At 36.9% G+C, this 23,475-nt stretch overlaps 1 long non-coding RNA gene across 1 annotated transcript; it reads left to right on the top strand.

Moving 5' to 3' along the window:
* Window positions 1-753: 753 nt before the first annotated feature.
* On the top strand, window positions 754-23,249 carry LOC124181635. Its single transcript, XR_006870520.1, has 3 exons — window positions 754-765; window positions 9,213-9,215; window positions 23,078-23,249. It is a non-coding gene; the product is annotated as an uncharacterized LOC124181635 (long non-coding RNA).
* Window positions 23,250-23,475: the final 226 nt, after the last annotated feature.

The following is a 23,475-nucleotide window of genomic DNA, read 5'->3' as shown; positions in this document are numbered from 1 at the left end:
TCATGATTTTCTACGCTTCAGTGGTGACGGCTCATAGTCTTCTGAATCGTGATCTATTGTATCTTCTTCTTCTTTATTGTTGATTGTACTTAATTCGGTTTCAACATCTTCTAGTAAAGTTTCGGCATACTGTTGGGAGTTATCAGCAGAGCTACGGGTATCAGTATTATCTCCATCTGCGTCTGGTAAACCGATTGATAAATCATCGTTAATATCGTCATTTTCGTCGTCAATCGTAATCCGTTCGCTGTTTGAGCAACTTTCACCTTTACAGTGCTTGCAGAGAGACGTGCATGGAAGTCCGGCTTTTTTACACCCGCATCTTCCGGAACAATCTTTTGCGCAAGTACAATGTACTAATTTTAATAACTCTTCAGGAGCTAATTTATCTGTAGTTCTAATAGGCACATACATAGTCTCAGTTTGAATCCAGCCCCAATTTTCCGGATTCACATGATCACCAAGCCAAAACTGAACTTGATAATAAGTTCTGAAGGCGTGAAGACGTGAAGCAGCTGATGTTGGTGGTAGAGTTGCTAGGTTTATGGCACTCTCTGACTTGCTGATCATGTTCATAAATTTTGTAACACGGAATTGACTCGTAGTTTTGTTAGTATTTAACTCGCCATACAGTGACAACATCATTTTCTCTCCGGCTAATTCTATATCTGCTGCAGAAGCATGTGGATTATAAAATACTTCAACATATTGCATCAGATTATTATTTTTGAGAATGATGTCTAATAGTTTCTTCTTCCCTTTTCCGTAAATCGCGCTCACTGTATCGCACCCTGTAAATGCATGGATGAATAAAATTATATTTTTTAAATGTTTGTTCTCTTGGCTGTGATAAATTTTATCAGGTAGTTTAACTGAAGCACGCGGTTTCCATGCAGTTATATTTAAATCATCCGGTGTCAATGCAATCATCAACGCAACGAGATCGATGTCTGTACCAATTATAACGACTTTTTTGTCCGGATTTTCTCGCGCAAGATTTATTGCTGTTTTTACTATCAGCGTGTCAGCATCTTCTTTAGCTTGTTTTATACTCAAAACAGTGTCTGCAATAAGAACAGTTTTTAACTTTGTTATAAAACGAGACTTGTTTTTAATATTTGATAAAAACAAATCTTTCTTTTCCTTCAACTTCATTTCCAGTTCGAACGTAATTTCAGGAGCAATTTTTTTAGAGATTCTCCTATATCTTTCATATGACTTTACACTTCGAAATTCATCATCGTAGCCATCGAAAATAATTGAAGTTGTTGGAGAATAATGATTACAAATGTAACTTTTGTAATCAGCAATTATTTCAGAGAACGTTTTATTTTCTTTCCACGGCACTTTATGAAGTAGAAATCCTCCGTCCACAACAAACAAGGAACCAGCTAATTCTGATGAATGGAATGGGGAGGCATTCAAATTATCATACAACTCAGATTTTTTTGATTCACGCATTATACCTTTGTCGTCAAATAAAGTCATTGGGAATGGAGCCAGTTCAAATTGAAGAGCTGTTTGAATGATCGTTGAATCGTTCATCATCACAGCTGCGATTCGTTGAAACAAAAGAGTTGTATTGATTGTTTTTTTTTCTCCATCCAATTCAACAGTTGGTACAGTAGAAATTAAAGTTTGCACAGCATTAGATTTGGAATATTTGAAATTTTCTGCATTAAATCCTGTCATACTTGCCATACTCGTCAACCCTTTCGATACTGCTTGATGACAGTCAGTGTTTGCATCCCCTACTAAACCGGTTGACAAGCTTTGCAATTTTGACGAACGTATGAATGGATTATGCATTTGCAACCACGATTTGAATACTTGACGCTCGCTGGCATCCCGATCTCGACGAGCTGGTGTAATATCAACGTGCTGATCGCACGATGTCCATTTTATATCAACATACTCTTCCAACTGATTCATTATTTCTATCGCATAAGGCATGCCTTCCAAAAATCGTGTCATTACACTCGGCGACATACCGCGGCCATATGATAAGCCTTGAGCTCCAGTATGGATGGTACGCATTAACATTTGCTCTATTGTCATATCCGTCCAAATTCCAGCCCAAGCTTTGTCTGATCTTATTACTGTAAAATTGCCGTCTTCTGTAAATAACTTATACTCAGTTGGATCCATGATATCTTTTAATGTGCTCATCTGTTGCAAATAAATTTGAATGGCTTTAACGTAGTTGCGATGGCCAGCCGCATGGTACACCGGTAACATTTGCTGGACACAATATAAATGGAGATTCCAGTTGCCAAGCCTTTCTGCTTCAATGTATCGTACCGCAAGATAAATGAGATTAAAGTACTGAAGCCATAGTTCGGCTGTAGGTCCACGTTTCTTCAATACTTCAACACCACTCGCAAAAAGGTTACCCATAGCAATCAAATCTTCATTTTCATTTATATCATTCAAAGTCGGAGGATTTTTTGAAAATTCATTTAGCATTTTTTGGATCTTTGTTTTTTTGTAATTTATAGAGGTTAAAATTTCATCTGTTTTTGGTGGTGCTTCCATATCTGACTCTTGTACTTGTCTCTTGATTCCTGGTATTGTGTCATGACTTTCAATATTCTCTGCAGATTCTGCAAATTCAGCAATTAACTCACCAATTACATGAGAAGTTGTAATATGAGCTCTCAAGGCTCGAGCAAAGGAAGTACATTGTAGCATCTTGTCCAAAGAGTTTGTAGCGTATACTGTGTCCCATAACTCTCTTAACCCTGAGCCTTCCATGATTGTCCCAATGGCTTTAAAATAGGACATCAACAGATGGAAGCCACCGATACGTGCTATTACGTTATCAAGCTCTTTATTTGGACAGTTAGTAAGAATTTGTAAAGCTTTCATGTATAAGGGGTGGTCGAAAGTTACGAAAATTGTTTTTTGTCTTACTTGACGAGCATGTTTAGAAGCATACAATAATGATGTGTACACAGTTCGCAAGTCCGACGGATTCTCTTCAATAAAAGGTAAATATTGTATGCGAGACTTCTTGTAAGGCATTGATGATGATATTAATTCCATAAAACCTCTGATTTCCGGTAAATTTGCTACTTTTAAATAACTTGCCCAGATGTGGGTAGAATAGGTGACAGGGATTTTACAAGAAAAATTACCGAATTTTAAGCTATTTATATCAATAAAAATGATTGAATCCAGGGAAAATTGATTTGTTGGCAAATCCTCAATATTTATTTTTCCTTCTTCGGATATTTGTACTGCAGTTGGTAACCGAGCCAATTTCGGGACATCTCCAGTAGTTGTTAACGCAGTCGAAGGATTAACGCAACAAATACCACCCATGCAATGAAAGCTATTCTTCCCGTCTAATGTTGATGGATTATGATCTGCGTTGTCAAATACGTATTGGACATAAGCTTCGGGTTCTATTTTAATTACATTAGATTTAATTGCAGATATTTCATGCAGAGCGACACTAAAGTACGATGCACATACACCCAACTTTGCCAAAATATTTATAATAGTTTTAGATCCACATTTCCGATTCAAGTATATTCCGGTAGCTAAGTGAAGAGGAGACAAAAAAGATTTTGGCCGAAGAACTTGCACAATTGATGAACCTATCTGGTCAATTTTAATGCTCACATCTTTCACTATATTTTGATAATTTTCAGGGAAGCTATAAGTTGATCCTTCAGTAAAAGTCGTATTCACAGAAGAACCATCTTCTTGTAAACCATCATCGGTAGTCAAACTTTCACGAGATCCTTTTGACTTTCTTATAGCCTTAGCGATATTTTTTTTTTGTTTTATATTAGCGTCATACAATAAAAGTTCATCCAAAAAAACTTTTAAATACTTAGGAATGTCCTCAGTAACAAGATGCAAAAAATTTACGGAGGAGGGATAGCTTTTATTTAGATATTTAGTGCCTTTTATCTGTTTTCGTACAATTTCCGCTGCTGTTTTAATAACACGGATATTTTCAGCATCTTGTTCGGCTTCGCGATGCATATACCACGAGTCCGGCAAAGTTTTATTATTCATCCCGCAATAGCAAATAATAGTTTCTTCACCAGGTAAACTGTAAATAACTATATTATCTCCATATCTATCTTGCAGGTGGTTTAACAATGTCTTTTCCGTAGGCTTGTAGTCCATAACTTGCAGTAATTGGGCAAGGGTAAACTGACAGTCAATACTATTTTCGATAACTTTATAAACCGAGTTGAAAGAATCTTGTAATTTTTCGTTACTACCTGTAGAGCTACTTTTTAGTTTATACCAGAAATTATCATAACAATTTTTATGATAACGAGCTCCGAGATCAACTAGCGATTCAACTTGTGAGACACGATTTTTTATTTTTTCACCAAAATCATCATTCCGCTGCTTGGCACCTTCTATTAGTTTTGCTTTTAATTTATCAGATTTTACCAAAAACTTAACTTCTTTTTTTTTATTCTGCCACGGGTTTTCACAAAATAAACAACACTTTTTGAAGTCAAACTCGATAGTACCACGTTTAAAAGAGCGATAGGTTGAAGGTCCTCCTGTATTTGTTTTCGCAGAGTAAGTGTAACCGTCCCGGCATCTTTTATGAACATTTAATTCTGTTTTATTTGTTAACAAAGTATGCTTATTATCTTTCAATACTTTACTGTATTCAGATAATTTTTTAATTGCTTTGAGTTTAATTTGTTGTGTTTCCAATGTGGACAACAACTTTCCACAAATAAAACAATTTTGAGACGTATCCATTTCAATCGAAAACAATTTCACAATATAACTCACAGAAAGCAAAGTAAAACATCAGACACAGATAGACTGTCGATTGTATACTGAATAACAATCTTACATTGCAGTGATTTCTAGGTAAGGGTCGAAAGAAGGGGGACTGGGCCTCTAAAATCTTATAGCTGATGTTTCTTCCACGTCACAATAAACTTTTTCAATACAAACTGAATACAACTTTGAAGAGACATAAACATTATCTTACAATGTAAGACGATAGTCACTGCAGATATTAATGCAATTTACACCTTAACGGGGTCTTAATGAGAACCGAAGAACTCAGCAATCAATTAATGACAGCATAAACCTTTTAAAGCGTTTGAAAATGGGCAAACCCAACTGTATTCAAAATTACTTTAAGATCAAGTAAATTTCAATGCAAAAATAACCAAAAATCATTACAAACAGATAGATTTTTAAGTCAAAAAAATGTTTTCTTTCGAATTTTTATTAAATAATAAGAAAAAAGTAAATAAATAATTGAGTTAGAGCTTCGACTGTCGGTCCATATCGTTAATTACTTTAAAATGGTTAAAAATGACTTGAAGTATTTTTCTCGTATCTGTAATAGTTTAAAAGTTATTTAAATAATAGTGATCGTAAGCTGAAAGAAAATATGGAACTTACGAATAGTAAAATATTAAAAATTTTCTGAAAAATAGAAAAAAAATTTTTCATAAAACATGCGATACGTAGTTGTTTTTATTTTAATTTGAAGTTACGAAAAAAAAATAAAAAATAAAAATTTCATTTGTTTGTAACAAATTATTTATCAAATAAACAAATTAAATGTGAATAAAAAATTGTTTTTTTGCAGGATATAAAAGAACAACAGAAGTAATGATTTAAAAAAAAAAACGATTCCTTAATATTAATAATGAATTACAAAAAAAAAATAGTTAATTAACAAATGCTTTTTAACCAATAAAAACATTTTTTTAAAAAATGGTTTTTTCTTTAAAAATCATAATATTTTTTAATGCTTCGAATAAAAAAAAAATTTTTTTAATTATCTCCAAAATAATGCATTTGTTTATAACAATTTTTTGAACAATGGGAGTATAAAATTAAAAAAAAATAATGTCAGGTGGCGCTTAATGATTTAAAAACGAAGTAATTGAAATTTTTGGAAAAAAAAAAATTTACAAACGCTTTATTGCTATTATTAATTTTTCAGTGCAGTAGATTGTTGATAATTAAGTGGAAAATTAAAATTTTTTAATTTTTCCAACGGAAATCTATTTTTTCACCTCTTTAGAATAACCGTACAAAGCAAAAAAAAATTGAGCTCTTTAGTTTAACAATTACGAAGGTTTTTATGTTAACTTTCCAGTTCAAAAATTTTGTTAGTCAACTAATGGATAAAATATGAAAAAAATGCAAATAAAATTTTTTTTTGCGCGGATTATTATTTATCAACCTATTCTTAAGGTATGTAAATTTTTTCATTCCTTAATATTCATATTTAATATCTTTAAATAATTTTTTTGTTTACCGTGCCTGAATGACGCGGCGCGCGTGAACGCCAGACTGCCCGTTTTAGTACTAACTTTAGGGCTCTGTAAAAATTATTAATATTGGAGATACAGTTCCGGGAGTGTGGACTTTTTTTCAGGAAATATCCTCCTCTTTAAGGATCTTTTTTCAAATTTTGAAAATCTTTTATAGTTTTTGAGATTTTTCAAAAAAACGAAAGCAATTTTTTTTTTTTCACTATATTGTTTATAACTTTTGCAATTTTTATCAGCGCCATTTCAATTTTCTCAAAAAGTTTCTAGACGTCAATACGAATCGAATGACACCAAAATTATAATTTTCGGTGAGCTCTGTGAAAATTTTCTAAAAATGGATCTTGTTGACTAGACTAAAAGGCCCGAATAAGGTCCAGCAATGTATTGACTCGACGAGTCATACTTGGAATTCATGTAAACCATTTCACCACTATATCCAAGAGTGTACGATCGTACTTTACTCAGTCTGACTAAGCTGCGGCGTGGCCAGTGAATATCCATTACGATATTCCTCGACTTTTCCAGGTTTTCCAGACAAGAATCTTATCATTTTCCCTGGAACATTTGAATACATTCGTTAAAACATATTCGTATTTTCCATACAATTTCTTCTTTTTTTTTTTAAACGAAAGTACGAACTGTAACTTCAGTTACACTGTCACAGCTGACCGATGCGCAGTCGTTTGTAATGTAATATTCAGGAATAATCAAAGTTTGAAGCGAACCTTGCGGTGATGGTAAGAAAATTGGTATTTGATCTAATTTATCTAAAGCTTAAAAAAACTTTGGGACGTATTTGTATGAAAAAAGTATATAGTAAACGATTCCCTGACTATGCGGGAATTGCAGAATTCCATGACATTTCCAGGTTTTCCAGGTTTTCCAGAATTCCCTGGGTGTACTTCCGTTTAGAACATACCTCCAATCGATCTGAAATTTGGTTTTCTCCGTCATTTATTCCTACTTCTTTCTCTTCTTGATATAAATTGTAACGGTTTCGGTATAAATCAACAGCTGTTTCGATCGCCGTACCTACGATTCTCCATAATGAACACCAAGCGTTACAGCTCGTTCCGAAACGAACCTGGCTAGAAAAAGGTAAACTAGTGGGAAATGCGCCCTTTTCTAAAAGCGAAACGCCCACGTGGAACGGTCAAATTCTATTGGCCGGCGTCCAAGACTTGCCAAATTTTGAGTACCGACCCCCCCACTCCCCCTGCAAGTCCTGACTATTAAATGCACCTGCATTTGCTAACCTGGATCACTTGCCGAAGTGAACTCCATCGAGTAAGACGTGTTTGAGAGAACCGAATCCGAGTGCTGATTTTGAGTGTTCAATTACTCGCGAAAAGTTGAAAGTAAAATAAAGCTTAAAGCAAGATACAGTTTGAATTTTTTCGAACCTATTGCAAACTTAGTTCTTACTCTCGAATTACTCCCGCGTTTAAATCAGAAAATGACGTCTTTTCTTCATCACGTGAAAAGTAGGGGCTCCGGCAAAGTAAGTAAACTTGTATCTCATTTCGCAAATTCTAAATTCACAATCAAATTAAAAGTATTCTGTGGCAAGGAATTTGTAATTATTGCTTCTGGTTTTTTTTTTACATTTATTAACGCATCGCTAATCACGGTGACGTTGGATCTCAACTCTCCTGTTCTTCGTTTCAAGTTGTTCCTGTCTTAATTCGAAATTTCACTGTTTCGCAGGTTCGGCAGAACACAAATACCGGCGATAATGATGGGAAGCCGACGATACTCGAGACCGGACCTGATGGATCTTCGGATCTCCCGAAGAAAGAAGATCAAGCTGGACGATATTCGTCGAGCGGGTCGTTGTTCGGTAAGGCGATGAAGCACCATCGTCATCGTGAGCCGGAAGCGAACGTGGATCTTGCCAAGGCGTCGACGAGTCGGGAGGTCGAGGACGGGGTAAAAGAAGTTGGCCAGAATGGCAAATCGTCAACAAAATCGCCGGTGAAGAAGTCGATGAGCTTTGTAAAGCGGCTCGTTCTTGCATTTGACCGAATTCAGAGCTTGAACTGCAATGAACCCAACGAATCGTCCAGCGTGTACGACGATGGACCGGTAATGGCCTACGATAGTACCGGAACAATCCGGAAGCGAAAGACCAGCAAAACCCCGGAGGACGATCCCTCCGACGAATCGCTCGCGGAGAAACCGACTCAGTCCGCGGTGGTGTTAAAAACGGAGCCGAAGATCGTAGGGGCTTTCTTAAAAAAACCAATTAAGATAGACGAGACGCCGGTGGACTGGATACCGATAACAGGCAAGACGCTTCCTCGTAAAAAATCGTTCAAGAAACTTTTGGCCATGCTGACCGGAAGAAGCCCCGAGGAACGGACCACCGCAAAAACGGTCGTCTTCGCGTCTCAAGACAACCTCGTCGAGGAGATTCAGACTTCGGGACACGAGGATGAGGAGTCCAGCTCGACGTCATCGGAGGCCTCGACCCTCGTTCCCTTTACCGAGACGATGACGAAGCAGGACACCGAGGTTTTCGAATCGGCCCACTTTGACTGCTCGTTCTCGACATTCGCCAAGACTTCACCGGTGAAAATCGAAAAGCCCGGCGCGTCCTCGCGGCCGAAGCTGCGGTTCGTCGACGCGGAACCGATCGTCTCTGAAAGATATCGCTTGGACTCGGGCTATGTATCGAGCTATTCGATCAGCGACGAATCCAACCAGGAGAAGGGCCTTGTCGCCAGAAGGGTTCGCCGGTTCGGTAAACAATTCGCCAAGATTCCGAAGCACCCTCTCGCTCGATCCGACCCGTGGCTTCACAAGGAATATCGTCACTGCGATCGGTTCAGTGGCGGAACCGTCGAGATGAGGAACCGACAGGAGGAGCCGATCTACGACGTCCCAATGGCCAGACCGCAGTCTGAGCCCACCGTCTCTGACGAGTCGGTTTCGATCGACGGGAAGCACGCTGCTCCTCCTGTTCGAGGGGCATTTTCCGGTTTTTAGGGTTCTCTCGTCGAGGAGGTTCCTCATTACGCGACGATCAAGCCGAGGTGTGCCGGCCCTCGTTCCAGCATGGAGAAACTTCCAGGGAATCCATCTGAGATTTCGAAACAAGAGGAAATCGAGGAGAAATATGTTAGCTGCAGCTCCAACGATGCGGCCGCTCGTTCGTCATTCGTAATTTCGATGTACATCTAGTTGCGAAGCAGGTAGTATTTCATTTATAAACTGTCGTAGAGCCTTGTTAACGTATAAGAATACAAGATGCCGGGGTTATAAGTAAATGATTAAATTACGATGCTTCGTTCAAGATCGATTCAAAATAGAGGTGCTGAAAATTTAATGGATTCGTTCGATTTCACTCAAGTGTATGATTTTCACTAGAAGCAGCTAAGCTTTTTCTTATAATTACGGTGATCTTTCGCTTTTATTTATTTGTTTTTTAACTCCGCGGATATAATAATTTTAAAAGTATTATAAAGGATTATTTTACGACAAAATCAGAGTATAGCATTTTTGCATAGCAAAATTTTTGAGACTGAATTACACAAGTCTTAAATCATATAATCGATCTATAATACGGAATCCGAATAAGCAATCAACACAATTGGTTTTATTCGTTGAAAGTCCGATGAGCGCATCCCAGACGATTTAGACAGATTCTTCCTTGCGTAAATTTATCGAAATTACTTTGAGTAGGTCACGAATTGCTTGTATTTGCTGGTGATTTTGCAGATTCTCTTTAATCGAGTGAAAAATCATGTAACAAATAAGTTCAGAAAATGCCGATCAATTGCTTTTAATAATTTTTGAATGCAATCCAGTGGTTTTTGGCTTGGGTAAAATATTTATTCAAGGATAATGTGTGTACGGGTACTTACTTAGCGGTCGGTCACTTTGTGAGACTTTAATCGAGACAAACGACGGCGAATAATCGAACGACCGAATATTTATTCAAAAACTTTTGCTCGAAATTAGTTTTTAGTTTGCGAAAACAATTTTCGATGCAAAATTTCCTCGAATAAATTAAATACGCATAATAACTGTACGATAATTTGTTTCATGTATTATTATTTCATCTTATGTATCATTCGTCATATATGTATCACCTAACTATAGGATTTGTTTGACAATCAAATTTACCTTCTATTTGATGTATACTGCCATGAATAAATTTATACTGTACTTGCAATTTTTGTACCTTTTTTGTGTGATATTTCAGGAATTCCACCCTTCCCAACCGAATTAAATTTCAGATCGGTTGGTACGATTAATATCGAATTTATTGCTGTCGAATCGTAAATAGTTCCGCAGCTAATTCGCGTTGCTCAGAGCCTACAAAAGAGGATAAAATGAGAATATTCATAATCCATTATCCTTTTACGAGACGAAGGCTTTTAATTAGCATTTAATTAATTAAATCGGGTTCCGTTCGATCAAAATAACGAATAAAGTTTAACGAGCAATTCTTGCGGTAATAAGTTGAAGACCCGGCCGTGTCAGGATTCATTTTTATACGTAAACGTCACCGCTCGATGAATAAATCAATCGTCATTCTCACCGATCAGTGATACAACAATTGCGATTTTACACTTTCCATCTTTTGATTTATAAATGTTAAAAACACAACATGCTGTAATCATAATAATTTCTGCTTTTTCTTTGATTCAGAGTTCTATTCTAATATGCGCGAAGAGAAACTATCCGAGTAAAAATAAAATAAATTGACCCCGAAATTGTATTGCAATCCGGATTGTTTAAAAAGTAATTACTTCCGTAATAATACGCCGCAAAAGCGTGACGGAAGTAGTAATTAACCCTGGCGTGACGTTTCATCGTAAATTAATGTTGCGGGCTGCATATTTTCATTATATTTGCGCAGCAACACAAAATCAAACTACGGCCAGGAATTTTGCATTTACAGGGACTTTGGCCTGGCGCCGTCAATTTATATTTTACGCATCCACAAAGGTAGTGTTACACGAATTGTGTTTGATACACAAAGTTATACACGCAGTGATGCATTGGTTACCGTCATCAAGGGGCGAGAAGCTCCGCTAATTAACCAACAATGGCAGCGGAGAATTGCTGTGTTGATTCTGAGTGAATTCAAATAACTACAGCCTATGTAATTGAGGAAATTGTACACTTGGGGACCAACAATTTTTTTCTAATTTTTTTACAGGTTGGTTCTATCCGTCGAATGATTATTATATCAGTAAATTGATAAATACCGCGGTCCTTACCTCAAAAATCCAAAGAAAATGGATTGAAATCGTAAACAGGAGCTTTTCACTTGAAACCTGCAACTAAATTTACAGATACTTGAGCCGAATTCATAAACTCGAAGGTGAAGCGAAGCTTTGTATTTTTTCTGGCTGGTAAATTATTTTTAAAATTGATTGCCCCTCCGGGTGGATTCAGTGAAAAAAAGTTTCACGTACAACCGAATGATCATAAATATATTATAAATGGAATCTTCACATTTACTGAAACATGGTTCAACCACCAAATTTATTCATCAGAGGTACTTGATAACAATATTTTTTCTGTATATAGATGTGATAGGCGAGAGACTTACAGAAAGACTGGGGGAGGGGCATTGATATCATACCGAAATATGCCAGATATAAAGTTATCAAATCTTGAAGACATTACAGTTCAATTTCCGCAAATAGATATTGCAGGCATAACTGTTGGCCTTGGTAAAGTTTTACATATTATAGCAGTCTACATCCCGCCTGATTTACATGCCTCAATCCTCTCCGACTTCCTGGACTGTCTCTCGTCCCTAGATAAAATCTCTACATTTACTATATACTGTAAATGTAGCAATCAGTAACCCTGTTATTGGCCAATAGGCTGTTGGGTCTATTAAAATAAATAAAATAAAAAATAAAATAAAATGGACGAACCACCGAGTAAGTGTCGCGAAAGTTTTGCATCCGTTTCGGCGATGAGTTGGATTACCTCGTGTCATCAATATCCGTGGAAAATACGCGAAGGAAACTGCCGCAGGACGACAGCGAATGTCCTCCAAGTGGAAAACATCAATATCAGGTGTCCGCAAGCTCATATAAACTCTGTTTTCGGTTTCCTGCTCTTTCCTCAACCCCCGCATGCTATTCGCTTATCTCTCAGGCTGCACGATGTTTGCATCTCGCTCTCCTTTCGTGTACTCCCAAGGGCTTAATATTTCCTTCAATAAATTTGACAGTTTCCAGCATCCGACAAAGTGAGAAAAAAAATTAACAACTTCAGACTCCCGGCTTATTAAAGGGCGTCGAACCTTATCTCCCACCCCTGAAGACCAACTACGTATATACATATGTACGGTCTAGGTGCTTGGGTAGAGGTCGACCTACGTTGCGCAACCGGGTCTGCAGCTCGAGCGTAAAAACAAAACCCAGTTAGAGCTTGCAATCTAGTTTTGATCCCTGATTATCCCGGGGATCCGCGCCAATTCCGGGAAACTCTTGTCAAGCGTTGCGGAAAATTTATTCCAGTCAAGCTTGCGTCAAAATAAGTTTACGGCTGTACAGGTTATACCTGCTGCGGAGTCCTCAACTTGTAAACAAACAAATTTAATGTCGCGTTAACCAGAAAATGTAATACCGATTACTACGATCATGCTAAATAACTACCTGCACCACTTTCTCTTGCGAGTCTACAACTATTTCAACCGTCGTTTGAACAATATTTATTTTACTAAAATTTTTCTCAGTGCGTGCCTCACCTAGACGCGATAGCTTTAAACATCGTTACATTAACAAACAACATTAAAAATTTTTTATACATCATTTCTTATCGGCATTTATATTCAGGCTGATTATCGATACGTGCCGAAATCTTCTACCATAGAGAATCATTGGATCTTACGCAAAGTTGCATATTAACTTGAATGAAATCGGATTACTCGAATTTTGAAGCACGAAGTTTTCAGTCCAATTTTAATTTTTAATTAAGGCTATTTTCCTCTCACACCTCGAAAAACAATACTAGTCCGTGGCAATAATAACTAAAAATTTCTGTCTAACAAACTGAAAACCAGTTTTTCAGACGCGTTTGTTCAAAAGTTTTTCAAAACTTGCTTCGATAAATTTTTACTATGCAACCTTTTTTATTACGTATCAATTTTTTACAAATCAATCCGACAAAGCTGTTCAATTATGCCAAAAAATGTTCAATTCTAGCGAAATAATTTTAGTCCACAGTCTCGTCGTTTTTTGATTTTATCGAATATTGTTAAAAGATTCCGTAGAAGGTACTTTATTTTAACAGGAACTTTATTTAACAGAATTAAAATTGTAGAGAATATTGAGGTTTTGGTTTGATCCGTCTCGTGTCCTGGCTAACGATCAAATGCCTCCAGGACCGCCTTCCTCCAAGAGCATTCCTCAGGGCTCTCGAGTAGAGTTGTTCCGTAGCGTCAACATCCGATAACCGATCCCGCATGATTTTCTGGCTGAGCCAGTCCTCTCCAAAAATGTTTACTTCAATTCATAGATTTCACACAAGTTTTGAAGCGCCTTTCGTACATTTTGAAATATAATATATGATACCTACAGATCCAAGAATAAGAAAAAAAAATAAATTAAATAAAATCATTTGAACCTTTGCTGTGAAGCGGTAAGAATAAATCGTTGAAATTCCTTCCGCGAGCTCAATTAAATTGACCGATCGAACGATAAAAAACCAAAAAAGCGAATGACAATACCTATTATAATATCAGGGATACGTAGAGAGTAGACGCCAGCGAAAGTTGGAGAGTTTGAAAATCGACGGCTCGAGATCATCCCCCCCTAATATGTATACTATATATACATATTTATATTATACATATACCTTTAACAACGTAAACATCAGCTGTACTTGTTTTACCCGACATGTTCTGTTTACACACGCCTCGTAACCGGATCCAGTATGTGAGGTACGTGTGGAAACACAGTAGTGGAAGAAGGTCGGCGATGCCGAACGGCGCCGACGCCGGGCGTCCCCGTCTCTCTTCATTCATAAACCGAACTCCAAGCAAGTAAGTGAGTGACTAAGCGAGTGACTTTCTCGGCTGAACGCTTCGAAGTTGTGTCTTCGTGACGTCATTGCCGTATCGCCCCGGGGGTTGTCCACCACCCCCGGAAGTCGGTCGCACCGAGGTTCGGATGTGTTGTTCGGTGGGCTTTAATTCGACGTTATTAATAATTGGCCTTCTTTTCTACGGTGGGAAGGGGCTGCTGTCAAAGGTAAAGAGTGTGCTTTTCTACCCAATTCAATGCAAGGTTAAGGGGGTGTTCTGGTCGATTTCAAAGTTGACGTGTATCTCTCCAAATATCCAAGTCCATGTATTTTAAACGCGAAAAAGGGCTTAACAGCCTTATTGTACAGACAATTCTGAATAAAAACACTCCAATACACTTTCATTTGACGCAAAAATAAAGACATGGAATGAAATCGACGAATTTACTATCGCGGCTTCGTAGAGTCCTGCCATTTGTTATCGCGTATAGAATGGGGCTGTTGAGTCTTTTTCAACGTTTGAGACACCTGGACTTCAATATTTGAAGATATATACGTCAACGTTCAAATAGATCAGGGTATCCTTTTAAGAATTTGGCGAGCGTACGATTGCAGGTCACGCAATTTTTCGTAAGGTTTACCGTCGATCAAGCTGATTAACCCGTTTGATTTAAAATAAAAATATTAGCCAAAAATGCCTTTAGTTGAGTAAAGAAACACTTTTAGGATCATTTTAAGATGTTTTCGACATGTTTCAGAAATTGAGTTTCTTTTCTCAAAATTTTCTTCCTTCTCGCAGTGCGAAAGTAATTCTACGAAACAAATAGCGTTGACCGATTCGTCGGAAAATTTTAACCGTATCACATACTTTACAATTATTTAATACGCGGTATATCTCAAGAAAATCGTCGGGCGTACTTCCGTTTAGAACATACTTCCGATTGATCTGTACAGAGTAGTACAGAGAACTCTCCTTTTTTTATGTGCCGGTGTGATTCAGACCGTATGTTTATCCTCACATTCTACATATATATAACGTCGGAATCTCTTAGACGGTTAGTGACGGTCACGATATCACACGACTTCGTTACTCAATTCTCTACGAGCAGCATAGTGCAAAATTTCCCGCGATCCGGAGTACGAAATGTCCTTCCGCAACTCGCCGTCCGCCGGTCGGTGCAGTGGGATATACACCTGGCCGGCGTCGCTGGAGTTGCGAGAGACGCGCGCCCCTAGCGGGCGCGTGCGGTACTTGGACGGTGCCAGGGGTACGGCGCGCGGCGACAAGATAGCGGCAGCGGATTTCTGACCCCAAGACGTGCGGTGTTTCGGAGTAAGTTCCGAGTCGCTTCGACCATTCTCTCAATAGTTCCGATATAATCAAACATAGCTCAGGCCAGAAACGTAAGTATGTATAGCTTTGTGTCTCTCTTTCTCTTCTTGGGTTACAGCTCGAGGCTGATGTTTATCTGGAACGGTCTCTTGCTATACTGTGTTTATATTTGAGGTGTGGACGACTTTTCTTAGGTACCCCCCCCCCCCCCCTTCCCTATATCAATTTCAAATCATTAAAAAACAATTGCCTAATTTTTTCGGATTCTTGTCTCAACCCTAACTCGTGCTATCAACAGGGTGGATTTCGCCTTTGAAATACATATATTTCATACTTATTCTCAGTATATGTTTTATTATCAAAGTACGAATGTACAAAAAATTTTGTAACTGTAAGGTTTTAGTGGTTATTAGCGCAACTATCTGAGAAAGCATTCATATCATCATACGATGCAATTGCGACGATTTGCACACCCTCGAAATCTGACTCTTTTGCATTTAAAGGAAGTGTAAATTCGTCGAGATTGTATGGTATGATGATGTGAATTTTTTCTCGCATAGTAACAATAATCCTCGAAGCAACCACTGAAACGTCGCAGTTACAAATTTTTTTTAACACAATTACTGTTATAGTATAATACTCGTATATACTGCAAGCGTGTCCAAATAACGTGTATTTTAAACGTGGAAATCCACGCTGTTCTCGGCACGCCGGACAGATTAGAGTTGAGACAAAAATCCGAAAAATTAGGCAATTATTTTACAATCACTTGAAATTGATTTGGGGGGGGGGATGCTTAAAAAAATCTTCAAAACCTGTGGGACACCCTATATATACATTTACATAAAAACGTGTGCGGTCGGGGAACCCCCGTATTTACATCGTTTCTATTTTTCAATTTTCGTGACGTCATGAAAAGCGTCAAGTCCCTTCTTTCTCTCTCTCTATTCCCACTTCGTCACACAGTGAGTTCACGAACTCTCCTGAGTTCTTAATCGTCGATATTAATCAAGATCGGTCAGATTTTCTTTCATTCGCTTCTATCTATAGACGACCTAAGGGCTTCCGTTTACAAGAATTTTCTGCTATATTTCATCAGTTTGCGTATGCTTATAGAAATCTCATTATTGCTGGGGACTTACATTGCATCTTACCGTCAAATAATCACGAAGCACCGGTGCCTTACCGACTTGGTTTTCTCTTCGGCTTTTCGTCTTGTTGAGTCGCCTGCAACGTACCACACGGCCATGTCTAATTCGTGGTTAGATGTATTTGGGTCATTCCATGTCAATTCGACGACGTTCCGACGGTGACCCTCTTAGATTTTTATGATTTTTCAATTTATTTTTATACATATAGAAAAACGTCCTGAGCTAAATTTTTAGCTCTTTATCTCTTCCCATTCCGCAGTCGGCGATTTTGAAGAAATTAACAAAAAATATTCATGTTTCTGACAACAATTGAAATAACCTAATTGAGTACAAAAATTTTCCAGTATTTTTTGATGCTCTTTCTGAAAAAAAATATAACAATTGAAAAAAAAAAATTTGTCGATGCTTTTTTGGCCATTTTTAATCAAAAAATTGGATGTTCGTTCAATGTGACATGTTTGTTTTATCCAAAAAAATGAACCAAACTCAGCGTTAAAAAACAAAATTTCCGAGCTATAATAGAAAATGGGCTGTCAATAACTTCTAGTGAAAATAAATTTGAAAACAAATTTTTTTTCGGTAATTTTAATTTATTTTCCTTCTTAGATCACGTAGCTTATTTTTATAGTCTAAAGATACATTATTCTTACATTTTATTTAATTTACTGCATTGACGGTCTTGTTTTTCCATTTATGATCATTTTTATTACTTTGTGCGTTGTTGATTCTGTTGATCCAGAAAATCTTGTGACACTGATTGTGTTATCGGTATTTGGTACATCAGAATAAATTTGTTGTGTGTTAGGTATTGGTTTTGCACTACTAAAAAGATCTAACAATTTTCTTTCCATCGCTTCATAGTCAATTTTAGACAAAAATTCAACTTCTATATAAATCAAAATTACCGAAAAAAAATTTGTTTTCAAATTATTTTCGCTAGAAGTTATTGGAAGCCCATCTTCTATTATGGCTCAAAAATTTTGTGTTTCAACGTAAAATTTGGTAATTTTTTTGGATAAAATCAAGTGTCCCATTGAACGAAAATCCAATTTTTCGATCAAAAATGGCCAAAAAAACATCGATAAAATATTTTTTCAATTTCCGTATTTTTTTTCAGAAAGAGCACCATAAAATACTAAAAAATGTTTGTATTTGACAAAGTTATTTCGATATGAAGGGTAGGAATTCTCGACCTCGTATATAATCTATTATTGAATCTTGGTGATCGGTCAATTATGTAAACGTATTTTCTGTTAACTTTTCGGCCCGGATATGGGCCCTCCTCAGAACGATTTATTTATTTAACTGTCAAGAACAACATAAATTTTTTATAAGAAAAGTACAAGCAGACATTAAATACTGTAGATGTAATACTCTTGGGGCTATTATATATTATAGGTTAGTGAGTACATTTTGATTATTCGAAAAAAAGATAGACTTAGAGAGTTATTTACCTTTTTATAGTAAGCGGACTAAGATACTGTCGAATTCATGAATTACAATTTGTGGAGACAATGTTCTGTGAGTAACGGTAGTCATTGTCGGCTCCTCTGGTTGTTTAACGTGTAGGAGTTACAAGTTGGAGGTCATTAATTAAAAAGATTGTAAAACTACGTATCTTCACAGTCTACATGTCAACGTATTAAAATGTTTTACAGAAGGTTTTTTTAGCAGTAAAATTAGTTTACACAATGTCCAAGAAAGTGGAGCTAGGATCTTTATGACTATGTTCTCCACGTCTAACAAAAATCTTTTGTTAAACCGATCGGGTCAACTGGTGAATAACGACGGATGGGAGAAACAAATATGATCCAGAGTGAAGGTGAACCAAATATAAACATATATACAAAAAACAAAAAAATCATGTAAAAAAACTGTGCCATGGGGACAATAATTTTATGTGTCTAGTTAAGGTTAAACAATATGTGGTGTGTGGGCGGAGATTAGCGGTTTGTAAATATTACTTAGATGTTCAACATATTGTCTAAGGTTAACGGAATTAGTGTGTCCTACAATATTGCACATTTCTAATAATAGCCTTTTATAATAATTAGGTTCTTCACAGAGGATGTTTGTATTGTCGTAGCTAACAGTATGTTGTTTATTGGTCATATGTTTTGTTAGAGCAGTGTGACGTTCTTCAATCTCATGTACATTGCGTTGATGTTCTTCGATTCTAGTGTTTAGATGGCGGCCAGTTTGTCCGATATAAACTTGGTTGCAATCATTGCAAGGTATTTTGTACACAACATTAGATCGTTTGCCCATGGGGATCCTATCTTATAAATAAAGATAAAGTTATTTCAATTGTTGTCAGAAACATGAATTTTTTTCGTTAATTTCTTCAGAAATCGACAACTCCGGAATGGGAAGAGATAAAGAGCTAAAAATGTAGCTGAGGACTTCTTTCTCTATAAAAGAAAACATATTAAAAAATCATACAAATATATTAAAAAATCATAAAAATCTGAGAGGGTCACCCTCGCAACGTCGTTGAATTGACATGGAATGACCCGTAATTTATTGTTGATAATCCTGACAAGATTGTTTCTTTTAGTGAGTCTGATGCTCCGTTTGTCAATAGTCATGACTTACTTGTATTATCATATGTGTCTGATTGTTCCGAAACTCGGCCGCAATCAATTATGATACGCTATCTGTCCCGATTTGATGACCAATCGTATATAAACTCGCCAACGTCGCTTCATTGTGCAAATCAAATTAACATTAGCCGTTCCGATACCTCAGCTGCAGATATAGACACTTACGAAACTTCGTTTACAAACTCTATTAATTCTTCTGTCGATATTCATGCATCCCTTTGGATTTTCAAGGTCACGAAGCCACTTTCGCCGTGGCTCTCTGACCATCTTAAAGAACGGATGAATAAACGAAATGCGCTCTACAAAAAAGCGAAGAGATAGAACAGTGTGTTGTCATATGCAATCTACAGAAACCACAGAGATGACGGTCGACCTTAGAAGAGCAAAAAATGACTATCAATTCAATTGGTAAATGGTAAGTACTGGTATTGCCATCTGGTGGCTCAAATTGAAACTACTCAAACCGGGTCAGCTGGCATAAGGGTATTTTCTCACTGTTTAAGCTGTTGTAAAAAATAAATATTGTTTTTGCAATTATATCTATTTTTTAAAAAATTTTCTTAATAAAAAAAATATTATTCAATGATGGAATGCGTCGAGAATTTGTTGGGCGTTCGATTTTCTCCAAAACAAAACAAAAGTATAAGTATATTTTATAAGTATATTTTGAAATGTATATGGGTGTAGCAGTAAAGCTTGCAGGAATTTAGATGTGAGATTTCATTATTTTCCAAAACAAAATGAAATTGTTGTGAAAATTACTAATGCTTTCGGAGTGGATGGGAAAATTGACTGTCGAAAAATGTGGCAAAGTGTTAAAAATAGGAAAAAATATTACAGAAAATATGCAAGTTAGTTCCTTTCACTTTGAAAAATCGGATTATTTCTCACCAGGTAATTATATTTACTTTTTAGCTGATTTTTTTTTTATTCTGAATTTAACTAAGAAAATTTGTTTTCTACGCAGACTCTGGGTCAAAAGGCAAAAGATGTTAAAAAAAAACGCAGTGCCTTCTTGTAATCTGCCTTGTAATGATACAAAACCAGGATCCAGTAACAAAATAAATAATGACAGAGAGAGAAGAAGAATTAACAGAGATAAAAACAAAAATACCATCATTTCAGGCAATGAAGCTACTAATAATAAAAAACTGGGTTCATCAACAAGTTCAACTACTACTCCGTCGGCTTGTGATTTTGATGGTCAAAAAAATTCAGATCCTTTGGATCACACTGTAACGAGTCTTATCACTTCAGAAGAAAATGATAATAGATCTGTTGTGGTGTTACATCCTCGATCTCCTCTGCCCCTACCCACTAGTTTTATCTTTTTTATTACCTCTTAATTTAATACATTTATATTTTATATTTTTATCTTTTACTTTTATTTTTGCGTCTCCGTATGCATTGCATGCATACGGCTCTCTTTATCACCTTTTTATAACTTCTGGAAATGAACACGTGCAACGGATAGATCCGTATGGGTCTATCTCAAGTGTCTGTTTGGGCAATATTGGCCCGAACATTAAAATAAGGATATCTTTATTATATACAAACATAAAACGGAAATTCCTACCCGCACGTGTGGTAAAGGCGAGATAGTTAATGATAAATTCTCATGCTACACCGTACCCGATGGGCGGGGGTAGTCTTGACGAATAGAAAAACTCAAAATTTTATCAGGCCCTCCTGATTGGTCCAGCATCCCTTAAGGATACTGGTAACCAATCAGGAAGTAGTTCAGACAAGACCACCCGAATCTTTTAAAAAACAGTAGTCGATCAGTAGTCAGTCAGCTTTTAAGAAGAAGTCTTTCTCTCAGTTTTTTATCACAAAAATCCAATCACGTCAAGCGCTGAGCGAACTCCGCGTTATTTTACCAAAACACAAACTTCCTTTCTACCATAGTACATAACTAACCTCATTTTTTCGAATAAACGTATAATTGTAATTAAACCCATATCGAGTGTAAACCAGTCATTTAATACCGTATACCTCCTCGCCGACCACGCAGAGCCGCCCCACAGAGCCCGAAAATCAACTGCTAACAGCAAAGGTAAGTGACCATTTTTTTTACATCAAAGGCCAGTTTAATTAAGGGGGCAACGGTGTCAACAAATTCAAATAATATATCCGGAAAATTTAGTCTCAACTAAGCGTTATACGTATCGAGTGGTTTGGTCTTCAGCCAACCCAGCTCATAACAGTGGCAATTTTGTCAGTGGAAAATGTTGAAACGACTAAACAAAAATTCATTGATATTGGTGTTCAAATTAGAAGTGTTGATTTGCTGATTGATCATTGTGATGTAATAAAAACTGAGAAGGAACTCAATACATTAACCGGCATTGTGAACTTTGATATTTAATACCATCCTCGATATTTTTAAAATCGGCTTTCCTAAGTACTAGTCCGAAAGTATGCATCTTCGCAACAAAGTTATTATGATATTTATCAAATTGAAGCATAATTTATCGTATGCAATCTTAACCCTTCAGGACATGGGTTATGAGATTTTCTCTCATGCTCAACGTAGATCTCAAATATCTTTTAAAATTCGAATGGAAAGACTACTTGAAAATTTTTGTATCTTCCTATAATTTAGTTTTCTAGATACACATTCACTAAAAACTGCTTTTTTTTTTAAACCAAAATTGCGAAAAAAAATAATTGTTTGGAGAACATGAGATTTTTTCTCATGGACAGAGTATTAAAGGGTGAGAGATTTTAGCTTTCGTTTCTTTTCGGCCTAGTTCGGGTCGTTCCGTAGTATGCGTCCGCCATACTTGTTTACATGATACATATACCCAAAGAATAATTGTGCAATGTTGTGCTGTGTTATCTGCTTTCAAAAATGTAAAATTTATAATTTAATTGTTGATATTCATTAAATGAATATTATTAAAGGTGTTAAATAAACGTAAGTCAATATTTTTGTTTTATATATAACCCTGACAAATACATTTATGAGTACTTAGATCTAAGTTATTTTGCATTGTGAATATTTAATTGACATTACTTTAATAATAAATTTGAACAATTATTTTACCTTAAAAAACATTGAAAATTATAAATAAATGATATTTTCTTAAGAAAGCTGTATTTAAAATATACTGAGCGCATGCGCAGAAGCCATGAGAGTTTTTCTCATGTGTTTTGTCGGAAATTGACCACCAGGATTAATTCCCGTACTTCCCTTTCATCTTGAAATTAATACTTATAACAATTATTGATATGGGCAAGGTTAGGTATTTTAAATAAATCCACTCGGTTTGGGGGTCAATCAAGGATGATTTATTACCCCAGAGGAGGAAAACCTCAGCAGGAACTGAGTAAAAACCTCCTCGAAATCGTGTACAATGTATGTGAATGAATGTTAGATTTACGAGTGGATGTGTGCACTGGATGTATCTAGAGAGAGAATTGTGACGCTTCGAGTGAAGACACAATAGGGGTGAGCTCAACCGCCTTACAAGGTGCTAGCGTGGAAGCTAGTTATACGATAATTATCGAGGCGATAATCAATTCCCCAGTGGGAATACAAGAGAGAGATGGAACGGCCGAGAGGCGCTATTTTAATGGCCGAGAGGCGCTATTTGATGGCCGAGAGGCGCTATGTCATGGAGTGACGACGAGTGTCGACGCTCTTATGCCGCAGTGGCGTTGTCTCAGTTATGTATCAACACAACCATCGTGATGTAACAGTTGAATTTAGCCGCCAGAGAGACTACGGAACTCAGGATAGGTAGGTCCGTAGGGAGGGGGGCTTTCACCTAAGCGGTGATCGAGAAGTGTCAGGGAGAGACGAAAGAGAGAATCGATCGAGAAGTGGAAGAGAGAGTACGGTTTCGAATCGATCGAGCGGGAAGCGGGAGACGACGGATGAGGGGATCGTCAAGAGAGTGCACTCGCAATAGAGAATCATCACGAAAAAAGAAAGACAACCGACGAAACAGTAAACGCATTCGGATTCCCGATCGAGGAAAGCCCACCAAGAATGACGGACGAGGGAATTCGAACTGGCCGGACATGGAATTAAGGATCTGAAGAATATCCCCAATAACGCTAATGATAAGTTTTATCTACGTTCTGACCTGTCCTAG

Source organism: Neodiprion fabricii, chromosome 4 (assembly GCF_021155785.1).
Source record: "Neodiprion fabricii isolate iyNeoFabr1 chromosome 4, iyNeoFabr1.1, whole genome shotgun sequence".
Lineage (NCBI taxonomy): Eukaryota > Metazoa > Arthropoda > Insecta > Hymenoptera > Diprionidae > Neodiprion > Neodiprion fabricii.
The sequence above is the reverse complement of the archived record's forward strand: the minus strand, read 5'-3'. Positions and strand labels throughout refer to the sequence as shown.